Source organism: Dama dama, chromosome 3 (assembly GCF_033118175.1).
Source record: "Dama dama isolate Ldn47 chromosome 3, ASM3311817v1, whole genome shotgun sequence".
NCBI lineage: Eukaryota > Metazoa > Chordata > Mammalia > Artiodactyla > Cervidae > Dama > Dama dama.
In genome coordinates, this window is record NC_083683.1 from 64,525,030 (window position 1) to 64,542,226 (window position 17,197).

The window sequence follows — 17,197 nt, forward strand, 5'->3', positions numbered from 1 at the left end:
CCTTCTGCCCCCAATCCCTCCCAGCATCAGGGTCTTTTCCAATGAGTCAACTCTTCGTATGAGGTGGCCAAAGTATTGGAGTTTCAGCTTCAGCATCAATCCTTCCAATGAACAGCCAGGACTGATCTCCTTTAGGATGGACTGGTTGGATCTCCTTGCAGCCCAAGGGACTCTCAAGAGTCTTCTCCAACACCACAGTTCAAAAGCATCAGTTCTTCGGTGCTCAGCTTTCTTCACAGAATAAGTATAGCCCTTACTAAAAGGACTATATTGCTTAAAATCTACTTGTCAAAATATAAAACATAAATGTAAGGTTCATATATGGTTTTAGGGAAAAAAATTTTTCCTAAGCACAAAGTAATATTTTATGTTCAATGTAAAAACATGTTGAAAAAACAAAGTAAAATAAAAAGTAAAAAATAAAAAAGCATATGATTTTGGTAGACAGCTATTCAGTCTTTTCTCTATGAAAACACACATACAGACACAGACACATACTCTTCTTCATTTTAAAATGACATATATCACTTCTCCTTCAAAAAAATCTGAATCATACTGTGTAATTTTTAGTCTCCTACATCCTTTTCCTCTTAAAAATATCAACATTTCTCTATACCACAAAACATTCCTCTAAAAGAGCTGTATAATATTTCCTTATACCAATTCTCTATTATTGAACATTTTAGAATATTTCACTTATTGCTTTTTATAAATAAAATTGTGTATAAAACCCTTCATATATAGTGTATCTTATTTCTTCTCTTAGAAATGGTACATGTAATTTGCATTTTAGTAGATAATAGGAATATACAGGAGATGAAATTTTGTAATGTATCCTTCCCATGTATATTATAAATATATAATTAACCCTAATTTAAATTTTTTAATTAAAAAAAGTTTAAAGTTATGGTGATTCCAATGCAACTAATGTCTCAAGGAATATCTGAAAATTCAGCAACCAAGTAATCAGTGTGAGTACATTCTCAAAAATGATGTCAAATTCTCATCCACATAAAACAGACTTTATTTCATCTGTAAATAACTGTAAGTTATCCAGAGCTAACTTTATAACTAAGGTATAATTGTGTTCAAGAGATTGATGTAATGTTTTAAAGTAAGGAACTTGATTTTTCTTGTTTCAAATATGAGCTTTAAAATAGTCTGAGGGCTGGAAGCATCACTAGAATAAACATATTTATTTAGGTGTAACCCAACTGCTTTTTTTTTCATAGGTTATACGTAAAAGGTAGAAAAGGGTTCAGCTTAATGCACATCCTCCAGATGACTATTTGAAGAGCAAAATTTGGGGTTAATGAGGAGCCTTTACTTGTTCTCATAAAATCTGATAAAATCTCATAAAATCGTAAGCTAGCAAATTACGTCAAAGGCACTGCTGAACAAGAACAAAGTGTGGGTTAAACCACACTTTTCCCTGAGCTGGGTGCAACTACAAAGTTGTCTGTTTTTAGTTAATTATCAAATCTATCCGGAGAGGGGGAGTTTGGTTGGCTACTCCAGTTTGAAAGAAAAATAAGATAGCATTAGGAAGCAGCTGGGGAATGAAAGGGAGTCACCCTGCAGCTGGGCAAACAGCAAGGTCAATGAATCTATTACAAACCTTGCATTTCTAGGCTTGGCTCTGTTTATATTCCCCGCCTGAAGCAAACCCACATGCCATTTGGGTCTTGGTTCCAGTTACATCTTTAAATGAGAGGGTGAAAAACACCAATCACTCACACTCACACACACACACACACACACACACACCCATACGCAGTTGCTCATCTGTCTTCTTGCTACTAGACAGAAAGGAAGAAATGAGAACACATAAACTCCCATCAAAGATGGATGAAAAGGCATCTCAGACAGACCAGGGTAACCGAGAAATCTTGATTTTAAATACTTTCTGAGGAAGAGACCTCAACTCCAGACTCTTGCAGAGGCCTAGTGTAAGCAGGTAATTGGCACTAACTAAACTTTAGGGCTTCCCTGATCGCTCAGTTGGTAAAGAATCTGCCTGCAATTCAGGAGACCTTGGTTTGATTCCTGGGTCTCGAAGATCCACTGGAGAAGGGATAGGCTACCCACTCCAGTATTCCTGGGCTTCCCTTGTGGTTTAGCTGGTAAAGAATCTGCCTGCAATGCGGGAGACCTGGGTTTGATCCCTGGGTTGGGAAGATCTCCTGGAGGAGGGAATGGCTACCCACCCCAGTATTCTGGCCTGGAGAATTCCACGGACTGTATAGTCCACGGGGTTCGCAAAGGGTCGGACATGACTGAGCGACTTTCATTTTCACTTCCAAGGTTTATGAACTAAGCATCCCAAGCAGGCAGCTAGCATGGCATTTGCTTAACTAGCCTGCGTTAAAAGGAAAATGTTTGAGTCTGACAACACTATTAGCGAGAAGAGGGTGTAAATATCATAATGTGGCTCAGGACAATAGCTGAGGATTCTCCACCCAGTTCAATGGTAATTTCCAGAAAGGTAATCTCTTTGTTCCATCTTCCCAATTTGACTTAGGGTTTCCACTGTTCTCAAAAATGTCAACAGTTACAATGAATGAATTTTAAACGTTGGGGAGAAAAACACTAAAAGCTTCTAGAGGACTCTAATTGCAGATAATGAATGCCAGTAAAAACTTCATTATTTAAAATGTAAGCTGTTGACAGAAGTTAAATGTGTTTTGTATTTAAAAGACAGTTCTCTCTTTTTCAGAGAAGTAAAAGAAAGCATTTGAATATATGCTGCAGAGAAAATAGCAGCTTCTCCATCAGCTTAATGCAACACAAGCCGTTGCATACCAAGTACCACGACAGGCATATATCCATTTAAATGTACTCCAATAGCATATTTCCCCATTTGAATTCTTTTCAACCAAAACCTCATGCATAATTCTCCATTGAAAATACTCAGTTTATCTTTCCTGCAAGAAGAATATAGTCAAGTAGAAAGTGACCACATCATACATTTCTTTGTGAGACTGTGAAATCCTGCACAAAAATTTTGGACAGAAACTTAATATTTTTTTTTTCCTTACTGACAGACCTATACAATGGATCTGACATTGCTCTTGTACTTTAAATCAAAATAATTAAAATATCTGTAGTAAATATCAATATTCAGTGTAAAGAAATCACGATGTATCTGAAAACTATCCATGTGCTGGAGATGAATGGATTACGGGTATAAATTCTACTTTTTGACTTCTGGCTCAGAAGTTAGAAGACATGGTTCCCGGAATGGATCTACCAGGTGTGGGGTGTGGACAGTTATTCAACACTTCTGCTTACCTTACAAGGTTGTTGCGAATACCCAACTATATGTGGCCCCTGTGTGCGGGTACAATTGAAACCATACTGAGTATTTACTACATATGTATGTATATATTTATGTATACAATCTATGCCACTAATATATATGTGTACATATATGTAATATATATTTAGCTAAACAAGCATTATGTAATGCCTATGACGTGCCAGACATTGTTCTAAGCATTTTCCAAATAATAGCTTATTTAATCTTTCTGATGACATCATTGACTCAATGGACATGAGTCTGAGCAAACTCCGGGATGTAGTGAAGGACAGGGAAGCCTGGTCTGCTGCAGTCCATGGGGTGGCAAAGAGTCAGACATGACTTAGCGACTAAACAACAATCCCTCTAAAAATGCTTATTAGGTACATACCTTTATTCACCCCATATTACAAATGAGAAAAGTGAGGCACAGAGAGGTTAAGTACTTTCCTCAAGGTCACACAGCTCGTAACCGGCAGAGCAACGGGTGGTACCCTGCAGTCTGGCTCCAGATTCAGTGTTCTGGACTGCTGAGCCACAATCTTTGGAAAGTTGCAAGCACTGTATAAACAGAAGGTCTCTTTATCTGGGGGATATAGTTACTCCTGGTCATATTCAGAAATGGAGGAAAAGAAGGAATGAAAGATAAGTATTTATTCATTCTACATTTGTAATGAAGACTTGGTGTCCAGGGTAGTGGATGGATAATTGAGTTGAAGAATAAGACTAGAGAAGTTAGCATGAACCAGATGAGAAGAGCCTTGATATCCCAACTACTTAAGCAGTATAGAATTTATTCTGCAGGTGTTAGTGAATCTACAGAAATGTAAACAGTAGGGTCAAAGCAGTACCTTAGCACTAATCCAGTGAAGACAGACAGGATCGTTTAGGGTGTGAAGTGACTTCATTTAGCACGAAGAAGAGGGGGTGGAAAGGAGGAAAGAGAATTCAGAATGGCAGCTACAGGGCTTTTTTTCTGTTCTCACTCTCTCGGACCTTTCTTTAAACTTGACTTGACTCCCTGCACCATGGAGTTCAAATGCTCTTACACTCTGGCTCTAACAAGTGATCTGGAACACTAACAAGTGATCTAACAAGTGATCAAGGAACACAAGTGATCTGAGTCGATCACTTAACTTCTGCCTCAGAATACTTCCCTGCCTCTGTGGCCTTTCCGCCCGACAACCCAACCTTACTGCCTGGAATGCCCTTCCCCAGCATCCCTTCCCGGTACCATTTTGACTCATCCTCCAAGTCAAGGTCAAAGGTCAACCTACTGCTGAGTGTTCCCTGGTTTCCCAGTCAAAGTGGTCTTGTTCTTCTGACCTCAGAGACCTACTTCCTGACACCACCTGAGAATTGGCCAATGTGTTACAGATGTTTGTGTACCATTCGGTAGTATCATGGATTGTCCTGTAAATTCAGTGAACCCACTAAAAGGATCTCGTGTGCTAAGTCACTTTAGTTGTGTCTGACTCTTTTCGGCCTTATATACTGTGGCCTGCCAGGCCCCTCCATCCATGGGATTCTCCAGGCAAGAATACTGCAGTGGGCTGCCATTCTCTTCCAGGGGATTTTCCTGACCCAGGGATAGAATCCGCGTCTCTTAGTCTCCTGCATTGGCAGATGGGTCCCTTACCACTAGCACCACCTAGGAAGCCGCAGGTATCCTAGGCAGCTCCAGGTTCTTAATACTATCTTACATACAGTAGGAATAAAATACGGATCTGGTGAGAAACAAATGAAGGACAGGAATCCTTTTGTATTCAGCTTTGGGCTTCCCTGGTGGCTCAGAGGTTAAAGCGTCTGCCTGCAATGCGACCTTCCCTGGGTCGGGAAGATCCCCTGGAGAAGGAAATGGCAACCCACTCCAGTATTCTTGCCTGGAGAATCCCATGGATGGAGGAGCCTGGTGGGCTACAGTCCACAGGGTCGCAAAGAGTCGGACACGACTGAGCGATATATGGGTATATGGGTCTATTCATTTAACAAAAACTATGTGACTGGCATTGTTCCCCTCCATCCCTGGTATCCAAAACAGTGCCACCAGTAAATACCCAGGACTGGACTGATGGGATAGCAAATAGTTCTAAATCATTTGTGAAGTACACTTAGCATTAGAATTTACAGCATCTCAAAAAAAAAAAAAAAAGATGTCGTGGTTGGGGTGGGGGGATGCTGGTGAAAAAAAGTATGTTAGTATTTCCTAATTCCATACATGTGTGTGCATGCTCAGTCACTCCCATGTCTGACTCTTTGCCACCTCATGGACTGTAGCTCGCCCGGCTCCTCTGTTAATGGGATTGTTCAGGCAAGAATATTGGAGTGGGTTGCCATTTCCTACTCCAGGGGATCTTCCTGACCCAGGGCTTAAACTCGCGTCTCTTACATCTCCTGCATTGGCAGGCGGGTTCTTCACCATTAGTGCTACCTGGGAAGCCCACTTCCATACTCTGCCTATTGTTCTACTAAATCTATCAATTGCAGAAAGCTCTTCATAAAAACGACATTCTTTAGGTTTCCTTAAATATCAACAACCGAAGGTAAAGATCCCTTTTCTATCAATATAATCAATACATGACTGGGCTCTAACTGTAACTGAATTTCTGCCAGTGCCAGATTAACAAAAACATCGGGGTAGGACCATCACTTTGGAAATCCATTCTCAGGAAGATCTCAGGTTCATGGGGAAGGCAGGGCTTCCGGTCAACCCTAGGCTGCGCTGCAAGCCTGGCCCCTCCAGGGGCCCACAGAACCCCAGTTCTTCCGTCTAGGCTGTGGGCTCTGCTGAGCCAAGCTGTGTCTCTGGAGCTTAGTTTAGACAGGGGTGGTGGGCAGAAACTACCTTTAAGAGAGCATCCTAACACTGCATGCTGGGATCTTTACACCTGCAACCTTATGCTTTCCTGCCCTGTAGCCAATCCTGGAGATAAACATAGAGCCAGGCAGACCTGGATCTGAGTTCTTGTGCTACTGATTATCAGCTGGGCAAGTTTCTTAACTTTCTTGAGCTCCAGTTTCTCCAAGACAAAATGGAGATTAAGTGATACAGCGCATGGGAAGCACATAACAGGGTGGGCAGTTCTTTTTCTTGACAGTTTCTAAGGTATGGTGTAGAAGTAAGCATGTGGCCTCTGAGATCAGACTAATTGGTTTCAGATCCCGGCTGTAGGCAGAAAGGTGCAGGTCACTGCCCCTCACAAAGACAAAGCAGCTAGGGAACTAAGAACAACAAAAGCAGACCCCATGGAGGCGTCTCCTGCTGCCTCCCATTGCAACTTGGCCTAGCCAAAACCTCCTAAAAACTCACAGGCCAGTGATGAGGACCCAGGAGTTGATGGCATAGATACTTGCATGTTCATAAAACGTGCCACCTGAAATCACACTCAGAAAGGCTTCTAGTCTCTTTGCAATGTCCCCTCATCATGTTGTTGCCATTGTTCAGTTTCTCAGTTGTGTCGGACTCTTTGCTACCCCATGCCCTTACCATCTCCCAGAGTTTGCTCAAACTCAAGCCCATTGAGTCGGTGATACTATCCAATCATCTCATCCTCTGTCGTCCCCTTCTCTTCCTGCCCTCAATCTCTTCCAGCATCAGGGTCTTTTCCAATAAGTTGCCTCTTTGCATCAGGTTGCCAAAGTCCTGGAGCTTCAGCTTCAGCATCAGTCCAGTGAATATTCAGGGTTGATTTCCTTTATGATTGATTGGTTTGATCTCCTTGCTTTCCCAAGGGACTCTCAAGAGTCTTCTCCAGCACCACAGTTTGAAGGCATCAATTCTTCGGCACTCAGCCTTTTTAATTGTCCAGCTTTCACATCCATACATGACTACTAGAAAAACCAAAGCTTTGATTATAGCTTTGATTTTGACCTTTGTAGGCAAAGCAATGTCTTTGCTTTTTAACACGCTCCCTAAGTTTGCCATTGTTTTTCTTCCAAGGAGCAAGAGTCTTTTAATTTCATCATGAGCATTTTTTTTTTTTTTTGGTATGCTGATAGTTACTGTACAATTAAGGGTAATTTACTGGAAAATTACCCAGGTTTCAGAGAGCAGTGTATACTGATCACTGAACAGCTACTGAGTATCCATAAGCAAGGCATTGTGCAAGAGATGAAAGACATAAAGCCTAACCAGTAAAGACACAAAGACAGGCATGCTCTGACTGAAGACAGGTAGGAGGCAGGGAGGAGGAGGTTGTGGACTTCCGGGTAGGCTGAGGGGGAGTCAAGCGGAGAAGGGATTCTAGGCTTCTCTTTAATCAGCTTATATTTAAGTCCGGGAGCTCAACTGGAGAAAAAGGTGGGGTGGCAGGGGCGTATATTTATATAAAGAATGGAAAGACAGGAGAAGCCCATCCTCAACATGAATGTCAGTCAATGCTTAGAATGGATCTCAGTTCCCATCCCAATGCCCTATCTCCCACTTAAGTCCTGCGAGTGACACCTAATAATATTTTTTATTCTCGTTTGTGGCATCAGGAATGGAAAGGCTGCTAATCCTGAAGGTAATGAGTTGTCAGTAGGACTGTTATGATGGTGAACTTTTCCACTTTCTCTCCCCAGGCTGGTACAGCTCTCTATAAGTCAATGAAAGCATAATTTACAAAACATAATTATATTTGAAAAGTAACATTTACAGGAGATCTCACTTTGAGAGCTAGTATACTGGTGGTTAAGGGCTTACATTCACAGAACAGGCCTCTTGGGCGAAATTCCTGCCTCTGTACTCACTCTGTGATTTTGAGCAAGTAACTTGACCTTTCAGTGCCACTATTTCTTTACTGTGTTAATAGGCATAACATTATCACAATAGGCAAGCATAGGGTAGCTGGAAAAATAAGATATGCCAAGACATAAAGAGCACAGAAAAAAGTGTTGACATATAATAAATGCATGGTAAGTGTCAGCCACTGATATTTGAAAAAGAATTACCATAAAATATTTCATTGTAATAATAGGTAATGATTCCTCCATGACTGAAAAGATTTTCACTTCCAACTAGTAAAGAGAAGGAAACAAGTGATAATTCCATTTATGTATACAGTAAGAATTTAAGCAAAGCTCTTTAGAAATGAGCCGATAGCTCAAGATGAACACTTAAATAGCATGTGGTCCTGTCTTTATAGGTAGTTTATCAGAGAAAACGAGAAGTATGTTGTGGCTCCACTGAAATGAAATCAGTGTAACAGTCTAAATTTATCATCAAATTACATTTATAATCCAAACAAATGCTTTGGACAGAAGGCATTGTCTGGGACTCTGGACCCTACTGGGTAAGGACTGCCAACCAACCAAATGCCAGGGCAACAGAGATACAAGAATAAACAAAACAAATGGAAAAATAGAGAACACGTATGCAAGGGGACGAAGTAAGGTATAGAAAGTCACAGAAATAATTCTGCTCTATTCAGCGTGGTGTACAAGATTTTGTTTCAGGAGTGGCATTTTAACAGAAAGAGCTTAGGTCTATAAAATAGACCCGGATTTTGGTCCTAGCTTTAGCTGCAAAATACTTTTGCAACCTCAATCTTTCTGACCCTCAGTATGACCTTCAGCTAGCAGAGATGACAATATGAGGCCTGAGGACAGGATCAAAATTAAGGGGCCAATCAAATTAAATTATGAACCTCAAATACTTTGAAAAGTGTGAAATGAGAGAAGTACAAACTAAAGGCTTATCAGAGAAAGAAAACTGATTGTTGAACTAGAAGGCTTCTTTCTGTGAGAATTTGAATATATTCCCTGAAAAGAAGACCATCTGACAATGCTCAGAGGAAGTAACATAGGATGGCATCTAATAGTCTATAAAAAAAAAGCATCCAGACTGTTATTCATATTTTACTTTCTGTTGAAGATTTACTGTTCCCTTTCTCCCTTCTAGGCTTCCCTGGTGGCTCAGAGGTTAAAGTGTCAGCTTGCAATGCGGGAGACCTGGGTTCGATCCCTGGGTTGGGAAGATCCCCTGGAGAAGGAAAGGGCAACCCACTCCAATATTCTTGCCTGGAGAATCCCATGGACGGAGGAGCCTGGTTGGCTACAGTCCACAGGGTCCCAAAGAGTTGGACAACTCTGAGCGACTTAACTAACTTTCCATCTTTTACAAGAACCTTTCAAGAGCCAGTTTTATTGGAAGGAGCTTTCATATGCTAAATATCCAAGGGTGTGTACCCTTGGTCTGAAGTGTCCTGACTGTGACCTTGCAGCAAGGCTCTTTCTAACCCTGCTGGCCCACAGCGTTCTCATCTATAAATGATGTCGTTGGATCTCTCAGGCCTTTTTCAGCTCTAAAATTCTATGAGTTTGTGATTTCATTTATTTATCTTACAACAACTAAACAAAACCATTAGAATTTATTATTTGGGGAAATATATATATCTAGAATATACTTCTCAGTTGCTAAAGAGGCTGCCATAGGTAGATGGCAAATAAATTTTAATCAAAAGGAAAAACTAGTATAACAACAAATTATACTAATTATCTCTTGCTTCTGTTGACTGAGGCAGCAAAATAGTGCACCATGATATGCCAAGGATGTAAGATTCCTTCTAGAATTCTCCATGGGCTCTGAGGTCATAACTCATCTGCTTTGCTGCACAGAAAATATCTAGAAATGAACAGTGCCTGTATAGTCTAATGTACTATTATATTGATGAATCTTAAACCGGGGTATCCATCACTCTAGTAACTTTAATTAGCTCTCAAACTGATTAGTGATCAATCATCAAGTGCTCATTAAGGAGAAAAACCCAGAAACTATCTGGTAGGTACAGGGTTGAAACACAGATTCGGTATGTGCTTTTATCTTTGTTATAATTTAGTTAAAGCAGGGTGTTAGTCTTCTTTTTCAAAGTGCTAAATTTAACAATATTTTTTTTACATGGCAATATACATTACAATTAGTTTCACCAGATTTTGTTACTTTAATAAAAATATTTATGAAAAAGACTCACTTATCCTAAAGAGGATAAATTGTTTTCTGCCTTCTTAGCAAGAAAATGTTTCTATTTGTAAGAAGAGCAACCTATATTTATTAATCTTAATCTGGGCTATTTCTATTTCCAGTAGTCACTAGAGGCAGCTTCTAATTCAAGTCTTTGAGTCATAAGCAGGGGTTATTAGTTTTGTATATCTCAAATGAACCCTTGAAGAACACTCACATTCAGCAAAAATTTTTTGAGTCCCATACAATGTACCACAAACAGGCGCTGTTCTATTTGATTTCTTCACATTCTATTATTAGAAATCCAATCATATTTTATTCTCTATTGATTTATACTAGGTTCAAAAGGGTAATTCTTCATGAGAGCAATGAACAATTTGGCATAAGATCTGCCCACTTCACAATGATCAGACATTGTTAACATAAAATAAACGTGATTTTACCCAGGAACCTCTAATTTTGCAGTATATTTTCCTGTCTCATCTTTCAAGCACTTCATTTGTAGTAGGGTAAAGAGAGTGGTAAGGACAGGAGATTTGAAGAAACTCCAGATTAATACTCCCTTTATTCTGATATCAATGATTTGCTAATACTCGGGTAATATTTAGGTGGATGGAGTTCACAGCATAGGCAATGTGGTTTCATGTATCTGTGCTTTTCCTTACATGTAAATTGCTTTTTGTTTGTTTTTTGTTGGGGATGTTCTTCGTTTTTTGACTACACTGCATGGCATGTGGGGATCTTAGTTCCCTGACTAGGGATCAAACCTGAGCCCCTTTCAATGGAAGCATGGAGTCCTAACCACTGGACCACCAGGGAAGTCCCGCAAATTGCTTTTCTGGAAGGCCCTTCCCACCCTTCCTTTTGTCACTAAAATTACATGTCATCTTCTCCAGGAAGCCCTTGGAGTGGCTCTGTGCTTATACAAAGCTGTGGAGACCTACATCGAGCCCAGCACCCAATACCATATGTGGAAATATCTCCCTGGTCCAGCTCATGGATGACAGGGCTGTTTGTCATCAATATGCTTCTGGGACCTATACACTTGTTGAAAGGCCACTCCCAGCCACCCAGTGTGTATCACCTGGATTTAATAGAGATGATCCTAGAACACTTTCGGAGCAGAGGCGACTGTGCTTTTAGTACTTTCCATTCTACTGACTTAGAGAGACAGGGAACACATTCTGAGATTTGGGACCAATACTGAATGTTGTATCCCATAAACTCTAGAACTTAGAAATCACAAACCCACTCCACACACAGGCTGGGCAGCCACCCTCCAAAGGAGGAGAGGACGGTCTTAAAAGATAAACCATTCCATTTCTCAACAGCTCTAATGGTTAGACTCAGGAATCAGACTGCCTGGGTTCAGATCCTTGTTTCGTCTTTTATCATGTTCCATAGTTCTCTCACTGGTTATTGGGAATAAGAAGCATGCCTCTAAGATTGTTGTGGAGATAAAATGAATTAACACATGCCAAACGCAGCTGACACTGACACAGTGACTGTTAGATGGCTGCTACAGAAATTAATAAAAACACCCCCCTTCTATCATAGCTTTGAAGCCCACAACAGGCTCAGCCAGTGCTTAGTATCAGTGCTCACCTGTTTACCCTCACACACCTGAAGGCTGAGAGCAGAGGGATGGTCTTTGTTCTACGGATCAAAGAAACTGAGCTGCAAAGAGACTTAATCCTTGCCCAACAAGTCAACAGAGAAAGTCAGTGATAGAGAAGGTCGTTCAGAAAGTCCTTGTTTCATAAAGGGTTTTCATACAAAGTCTTCAGAGGCCCTGAAATACAAGTTTAAGCTACGGAAAAAAATAAAACCTATGAATTGGCACTTGGAATACATATTAACTAGGGCCATAGTGAGCACAGTGGCAGCAGGAAGTGAGACGGGGTTTTGAACAGTTGGCACCGTTGAGGGGGAAAGTACATGTATAATGAAAGGCTAACACAATTCCTAGAATTTCAAAGTCACCTGCAATTTTAAATAATTAATTCTTTTCAGGGAAATGCTTCACATGTCTTCAGCATTATATGTGTGTATTAGACATTTAAGTCATAAACTTTAGCATATGAAATATTTAAGCTGAGGACACAGGACACTTGGAATTTTAAAATCATAAAAACCTTGAAACCCTTTGGAATTGTGGCATCAACTAAAATGGAAAGAATAATTTAGAGTCCTTTTCTTTTAATGAAAAATGGTTTAGAATTTGATACATAAACCTGTTTCTCAAATCGAATACTTCTCACTCCATTTATTAAAAAGAAGAGAGAAAAAGAGAAGAAAGGTGAGAGGCCTTTGTTAATCTATGTAAGAAAGCTTTCTGGGTTTTCAAATTGCTTTTGACCAGATGTCTAACCATTTTATTGTTGCCTATGTTCTTTACAGGGCTTCTCTCGTAGCTCCCTGGATAAAGAATCTGCCTGCAATGCAGAAGACCTGGTTTCGATCCCTGGGTCAGGAAGATCCCCTGGAGAAGATAATGGCAATCCACTCCAGTATTCTTGCCCGGAGAATCCCAAGGACAGAGGAGCCAGGCAGGCCACAGTCCATGGGGTCGTAAGAGTCAGACACGACTTAGCGACTTCACTACTACAACTATGTTCTTTATAAACTCATTTGGTACTCTCCTGAAATCTTTCGACTTCTGATGTTTTCCCTTTCTCTCTACACATGGCTCCAGAAGGAAATTCTATGAATATGCCGTGTGTTTGTCCTAACTGTATGCGTTGGTTCACATCACTCCTTTTGCCTTAAAAACCTTCCCCAACTTTTCTCCATCTCTCCTCCTACTAGAATCCTGTCCATTTTGAGACCCTCTACTCTCTGAATTTTTCTTAATCCTCGGTGCAGACCTGTTTCTTTGGATCTCCAAAGCCCTCTGCCTGAACCTTTCTGTTGGTGTGTAATGGTCTGCCTTAAGTTACAATCACCATCAAAAAGGGAGTCCAGTGTGCAAGCTGAGCCTTTTGACTCAGCTTGGTCTGAGACTTCTTAACTGTGTGACCTTGGGCAAAGTATACTTAAACTTTCTGTGCCTCACTACTCCATAGGACTGCGGGAAGGAATTAAGAGGCTGAGTATAAAAAGTGCTCAAAATATTACCTGACAAAGGTTAGCTGTTACTGTTTAGTCATTGCTTAGTTTTAGTTTGCCAGACTTCAAGCCTCTTGGACTGGTAAAGCCCCCACCACAGCAGCACATACATAGTAGAACCTAGTTGCTCATTTGAATTAGAATAAAACCTGTGTTATAGTTCCAACCTGGGACTCAAATTACTTAATTTGACTCTCTGTGATATTCTCCCTAAATGGGGTTAATTTGATTATTTCTAAAGGCCCATTCAGTGCTAAAATTCTATCAGATAATCACGTGAGTTAAGATACACTGAAACGGTTTACTCAGTTCAACAGATTTAGATCTTCACTCCCTTCACATGGCTTCTACATTTCTACTGGCCAATATTTCTAGTCCATTTTGAGACAATAAATCTAAGGAAAATACCTATGATTTACTCTACATGCAAGTATTATACATTTTGTTTTGATGAAAAATGATAAACAAAGTTAAGTACCTTAATTACCCAATAAGAATGAAACATTCTGATTAAGATGTCTGTTATGAAAGCATTCTAATCATTTTAAAGTCACACTACTATATTTCAGAATGTAATAGTTGGGATAAAGTACTCTTTGACGAAGATTCTTGATAAGAAACATTCTTTAGGAATGTTTTGTTTTTACTAAACTATATTTTCTAACACTTTCGTTTCCATTTCTAAGCCAAATAACTGTTTCTGGTTCATATTGCTCACTTTTTAAAACAGTTGTATTTGTAGTTCATAACAACCAACCATAACTAATCTCAAATCTCAGAGAAAATAATTCCAACCAGAAGTAGCGAGCATTTCACCTCAGTAATTAGCAGGGTATCCTACAATATATTTACATATAAAGTTCTTATCAAACAGACGTCCGGGGTGGGGGAGGGGGGCAGGGATAAATTAGGAGTTTCGATGAACATATACACATTACTATATATAAAACAGATAACCAACAGGGATCCCACTGGATAGCACAGGGAACTATATTCAGTATATAATATATATCTGAAGTGCATAAATATATCTGAATCTCCTTGTTGTATACCTGAAACAAAGACATTATAAATCAACAATATTTCATTAAAAAATCTTTTTAAAATTAAAAAAAAAAAAAAAAACAGGTATCCTTAGAGAGTCTTCCAATGGAAGCTTTACTAAGTGCAATTGAATTGGCAGGAAAATGAATACAGGTTCAACCACTGAACCTGGTCTCTAAAGCCTGTCTGTGTCAAGACCAAGATTAGAATTCGGAAGTTGGCAGGGCGTCATGTGATCCCAACACCTCTCTTTCTTTCCATCTAAGTGTCTAGTAATAAAGTCAGGGGAAAGATATATGGAAACACTTTGTCAGCCCAAGATCTCGAAATAGACTGCTTCTAAAAAAAAGTTTTCCAGGTGGCATCACGGAGACTGTGGTATTGCAGAGAGATTCTCATTTGGGGGACCCTGTACGTGTCCTGTACACTGGATTTTTCTTTGGTCTGTGTTTTGTGCTGAGACCTAGACTTCTTTGTAGTCCCTCTCAAAGGAATGAATTTTCATTTTCACTACAGAAATATATATTTCAAATACTTTAAAGGCTCTTGAGCTAAAATAAATACTGTGCAAAAAAAAAAAAAAAAAACAACAACAAAAAAACCCTCTTTGAGGCACAGAGAAAAATCTTCCCAAGGATCTCTTTCGAAATGACTTTTCAACCTTGCCTGGGGCACATTTCTTCACTCTAGAAGAATGCATTAACTCCTGGTTCATGGGCGGCTGGGGGAGCCAGCAGTTCTTGAGGCGGAGTTTTCAAGAAAGGGCTTGAAATAATAAACAGTGTCTTCCTTCGCATCTCCTTTAAAAAATAATTAGTTTCTTATTTTAACATTTTAAGGCGGTTCAACGACCTGATGCAAAGAGCCAACTCATTGGAAAAGACCCTGGTGCTGGGAAAGATTGAAGGGCGGGAGGAGAAGAGGGCCAGAGGATGAGATGATTAGACATCATCACCGACTCAACAGACAGGAATTTGAGGAAGCCCTGGGAGCTGGTGATGGACAGGGAAGCCTGGCATGCTGCAGTCCATGGGGTCGCAACGATCAGACACGACTGAGCGCCTGAACAACAAAGATGTGTACAAGCCAGCAAGGATATCTGTGTACATTCAGGGGCCTTATTTTCCAAATAACTCCAGTACAAGAGGTTCAGCATACTTGTGTTTGTACCGGGACAGCTTCTATTCTCTATTTACATTTGTCAGGCAAATGAGAGTTACGGCTCCAAAGGAAGAAAACAAAGGTGTGTGGACTATCCCGTAATGGATACTTAGCACCAATCACTGTGTGTGAACACACAGTTAAACAGGTAGTGTTGACACACACAACACTGAAGCTATAGGAAAAGCTATGTTGTAAAAAGGCACCCACCCTGCAAATGAACACATGATGATATTAAAGCTGACGGTGCAAAGCAGTTTGGGTTTGCCACTTTTGTAACCGGCATCCACAATCTGGAAAGTTCTACTCCTGGTGGCTCAGATGGTAAAGAATCTGTCTGCAAAGCAGAAAACCCACGTTCAATCCTTTGGTTGGAAAAACCCTGGGAGAGGGAATGGCAACCCAGTTCAGTATTCTTGCCTGGAGGATTCCATGGGCAGAGGAGCCTGGCAGGTCACAGTCCATAGAGTCTCAAAGAGTCAGACACTAACACTTATCAAGTTCTCAAGGGCTTCCCAAGTGGCTCAGTGATAAAGAATTCTCCTACCAATGCAGTAGACATAGAAGAGACACGCATTCAATCCCTGGGTTGGAAAGATCCCCTGGAGAAGGAAACAGCAATCCACTCCAGTATTCTTTTCTGGAAAAACCCATGGACAGAGAAGCCTGGCAAGCTACAGTCCATAGGGCCTCAAAGAGTCAGACATGACTGAACACCATACATATATCAAGGTTTTACAAGCGGCAATCAGAGGGTACAGTGTGAGAGTTCCAGCTCTGAGTTTTACCCATGAGATCAGGTTCCACCCTTTCTCTCTCCACCTGCCCTGCACATCCTTCCCTAAGGCAGCTGTCCAGTGGGGAATTAATGGACCTTGGGGACAGAACTGGGCTGAGATTTTGGAGCATTCGTTTACTATGTGAACCTGAGCTAATTATGTGGAGCTGCGGTTCCCATTAGTAACCTTGGGATTCCAAATACCTGCCTCACTGGGCTGCTGTGAGAAATGAATGGGATCCTGCATGTGCTTTATAGTAAGAGTTGGATAAATCTTCATTTTCTCAGTTCTTTCCTCCTAATTTAATAGAGCTTGAGGATGAATCACCTCTTGACTCTGGCTATGTGTGTCACTGATGTATGGAGAGAGTGATCATCAATTACACATAATTAACAATTTTTTACGGATTTATCGTGACATCTGTGTTAATCTCTATTAGAATTTGCTTATTGAAGACGGTAAGTTCCTTGTTTTTTTAAAAACAACGAGTAAAATGCTGCAAAACCTAGGCAAAATAAAGAAATATTAACACAGGACAAATGATTGTTTTTCTCCTAAAATATACTATAACCTTTTGAGATTTTGGTATGAGGGGACACGTGAAACACTTCAAATCACCATTTTATGACAAGCCCTTTACCACACTGTTGAAGGCAAATTTTGTTTTCAATATTTCTTTTAAGCCTTTTTTTTTTTGATTGATGGTCCTGGGTTTTATTATTTTTAACAGCATTATGGGAATAATTGACATACAATAAAATGCACATGTCTTAAATCTAAGTTTTGACATATGTATATACTGGTGACACCATCACATACCCATCATGTCCAAAAACTTTTTGGGACCCTTTGCATTTCTTCCCTCCC

At 40.2% G+C, this 17,197-nt stretch overlaps 1 protein-coding gene across 3 annotated transcripts in view; it reads right to left on the bottom strand.

The window, feature by feature from the left end:
- Positions 1–17,197, bottom strand: part of SRGAP1 (SLIT-ROBO Rho GTPase activating protein 1) — a 298,404-nt gene that overhangs the window by 94,929 nt on the left and 186,278 nt on the right. The window lies entirely within an intron of this gene.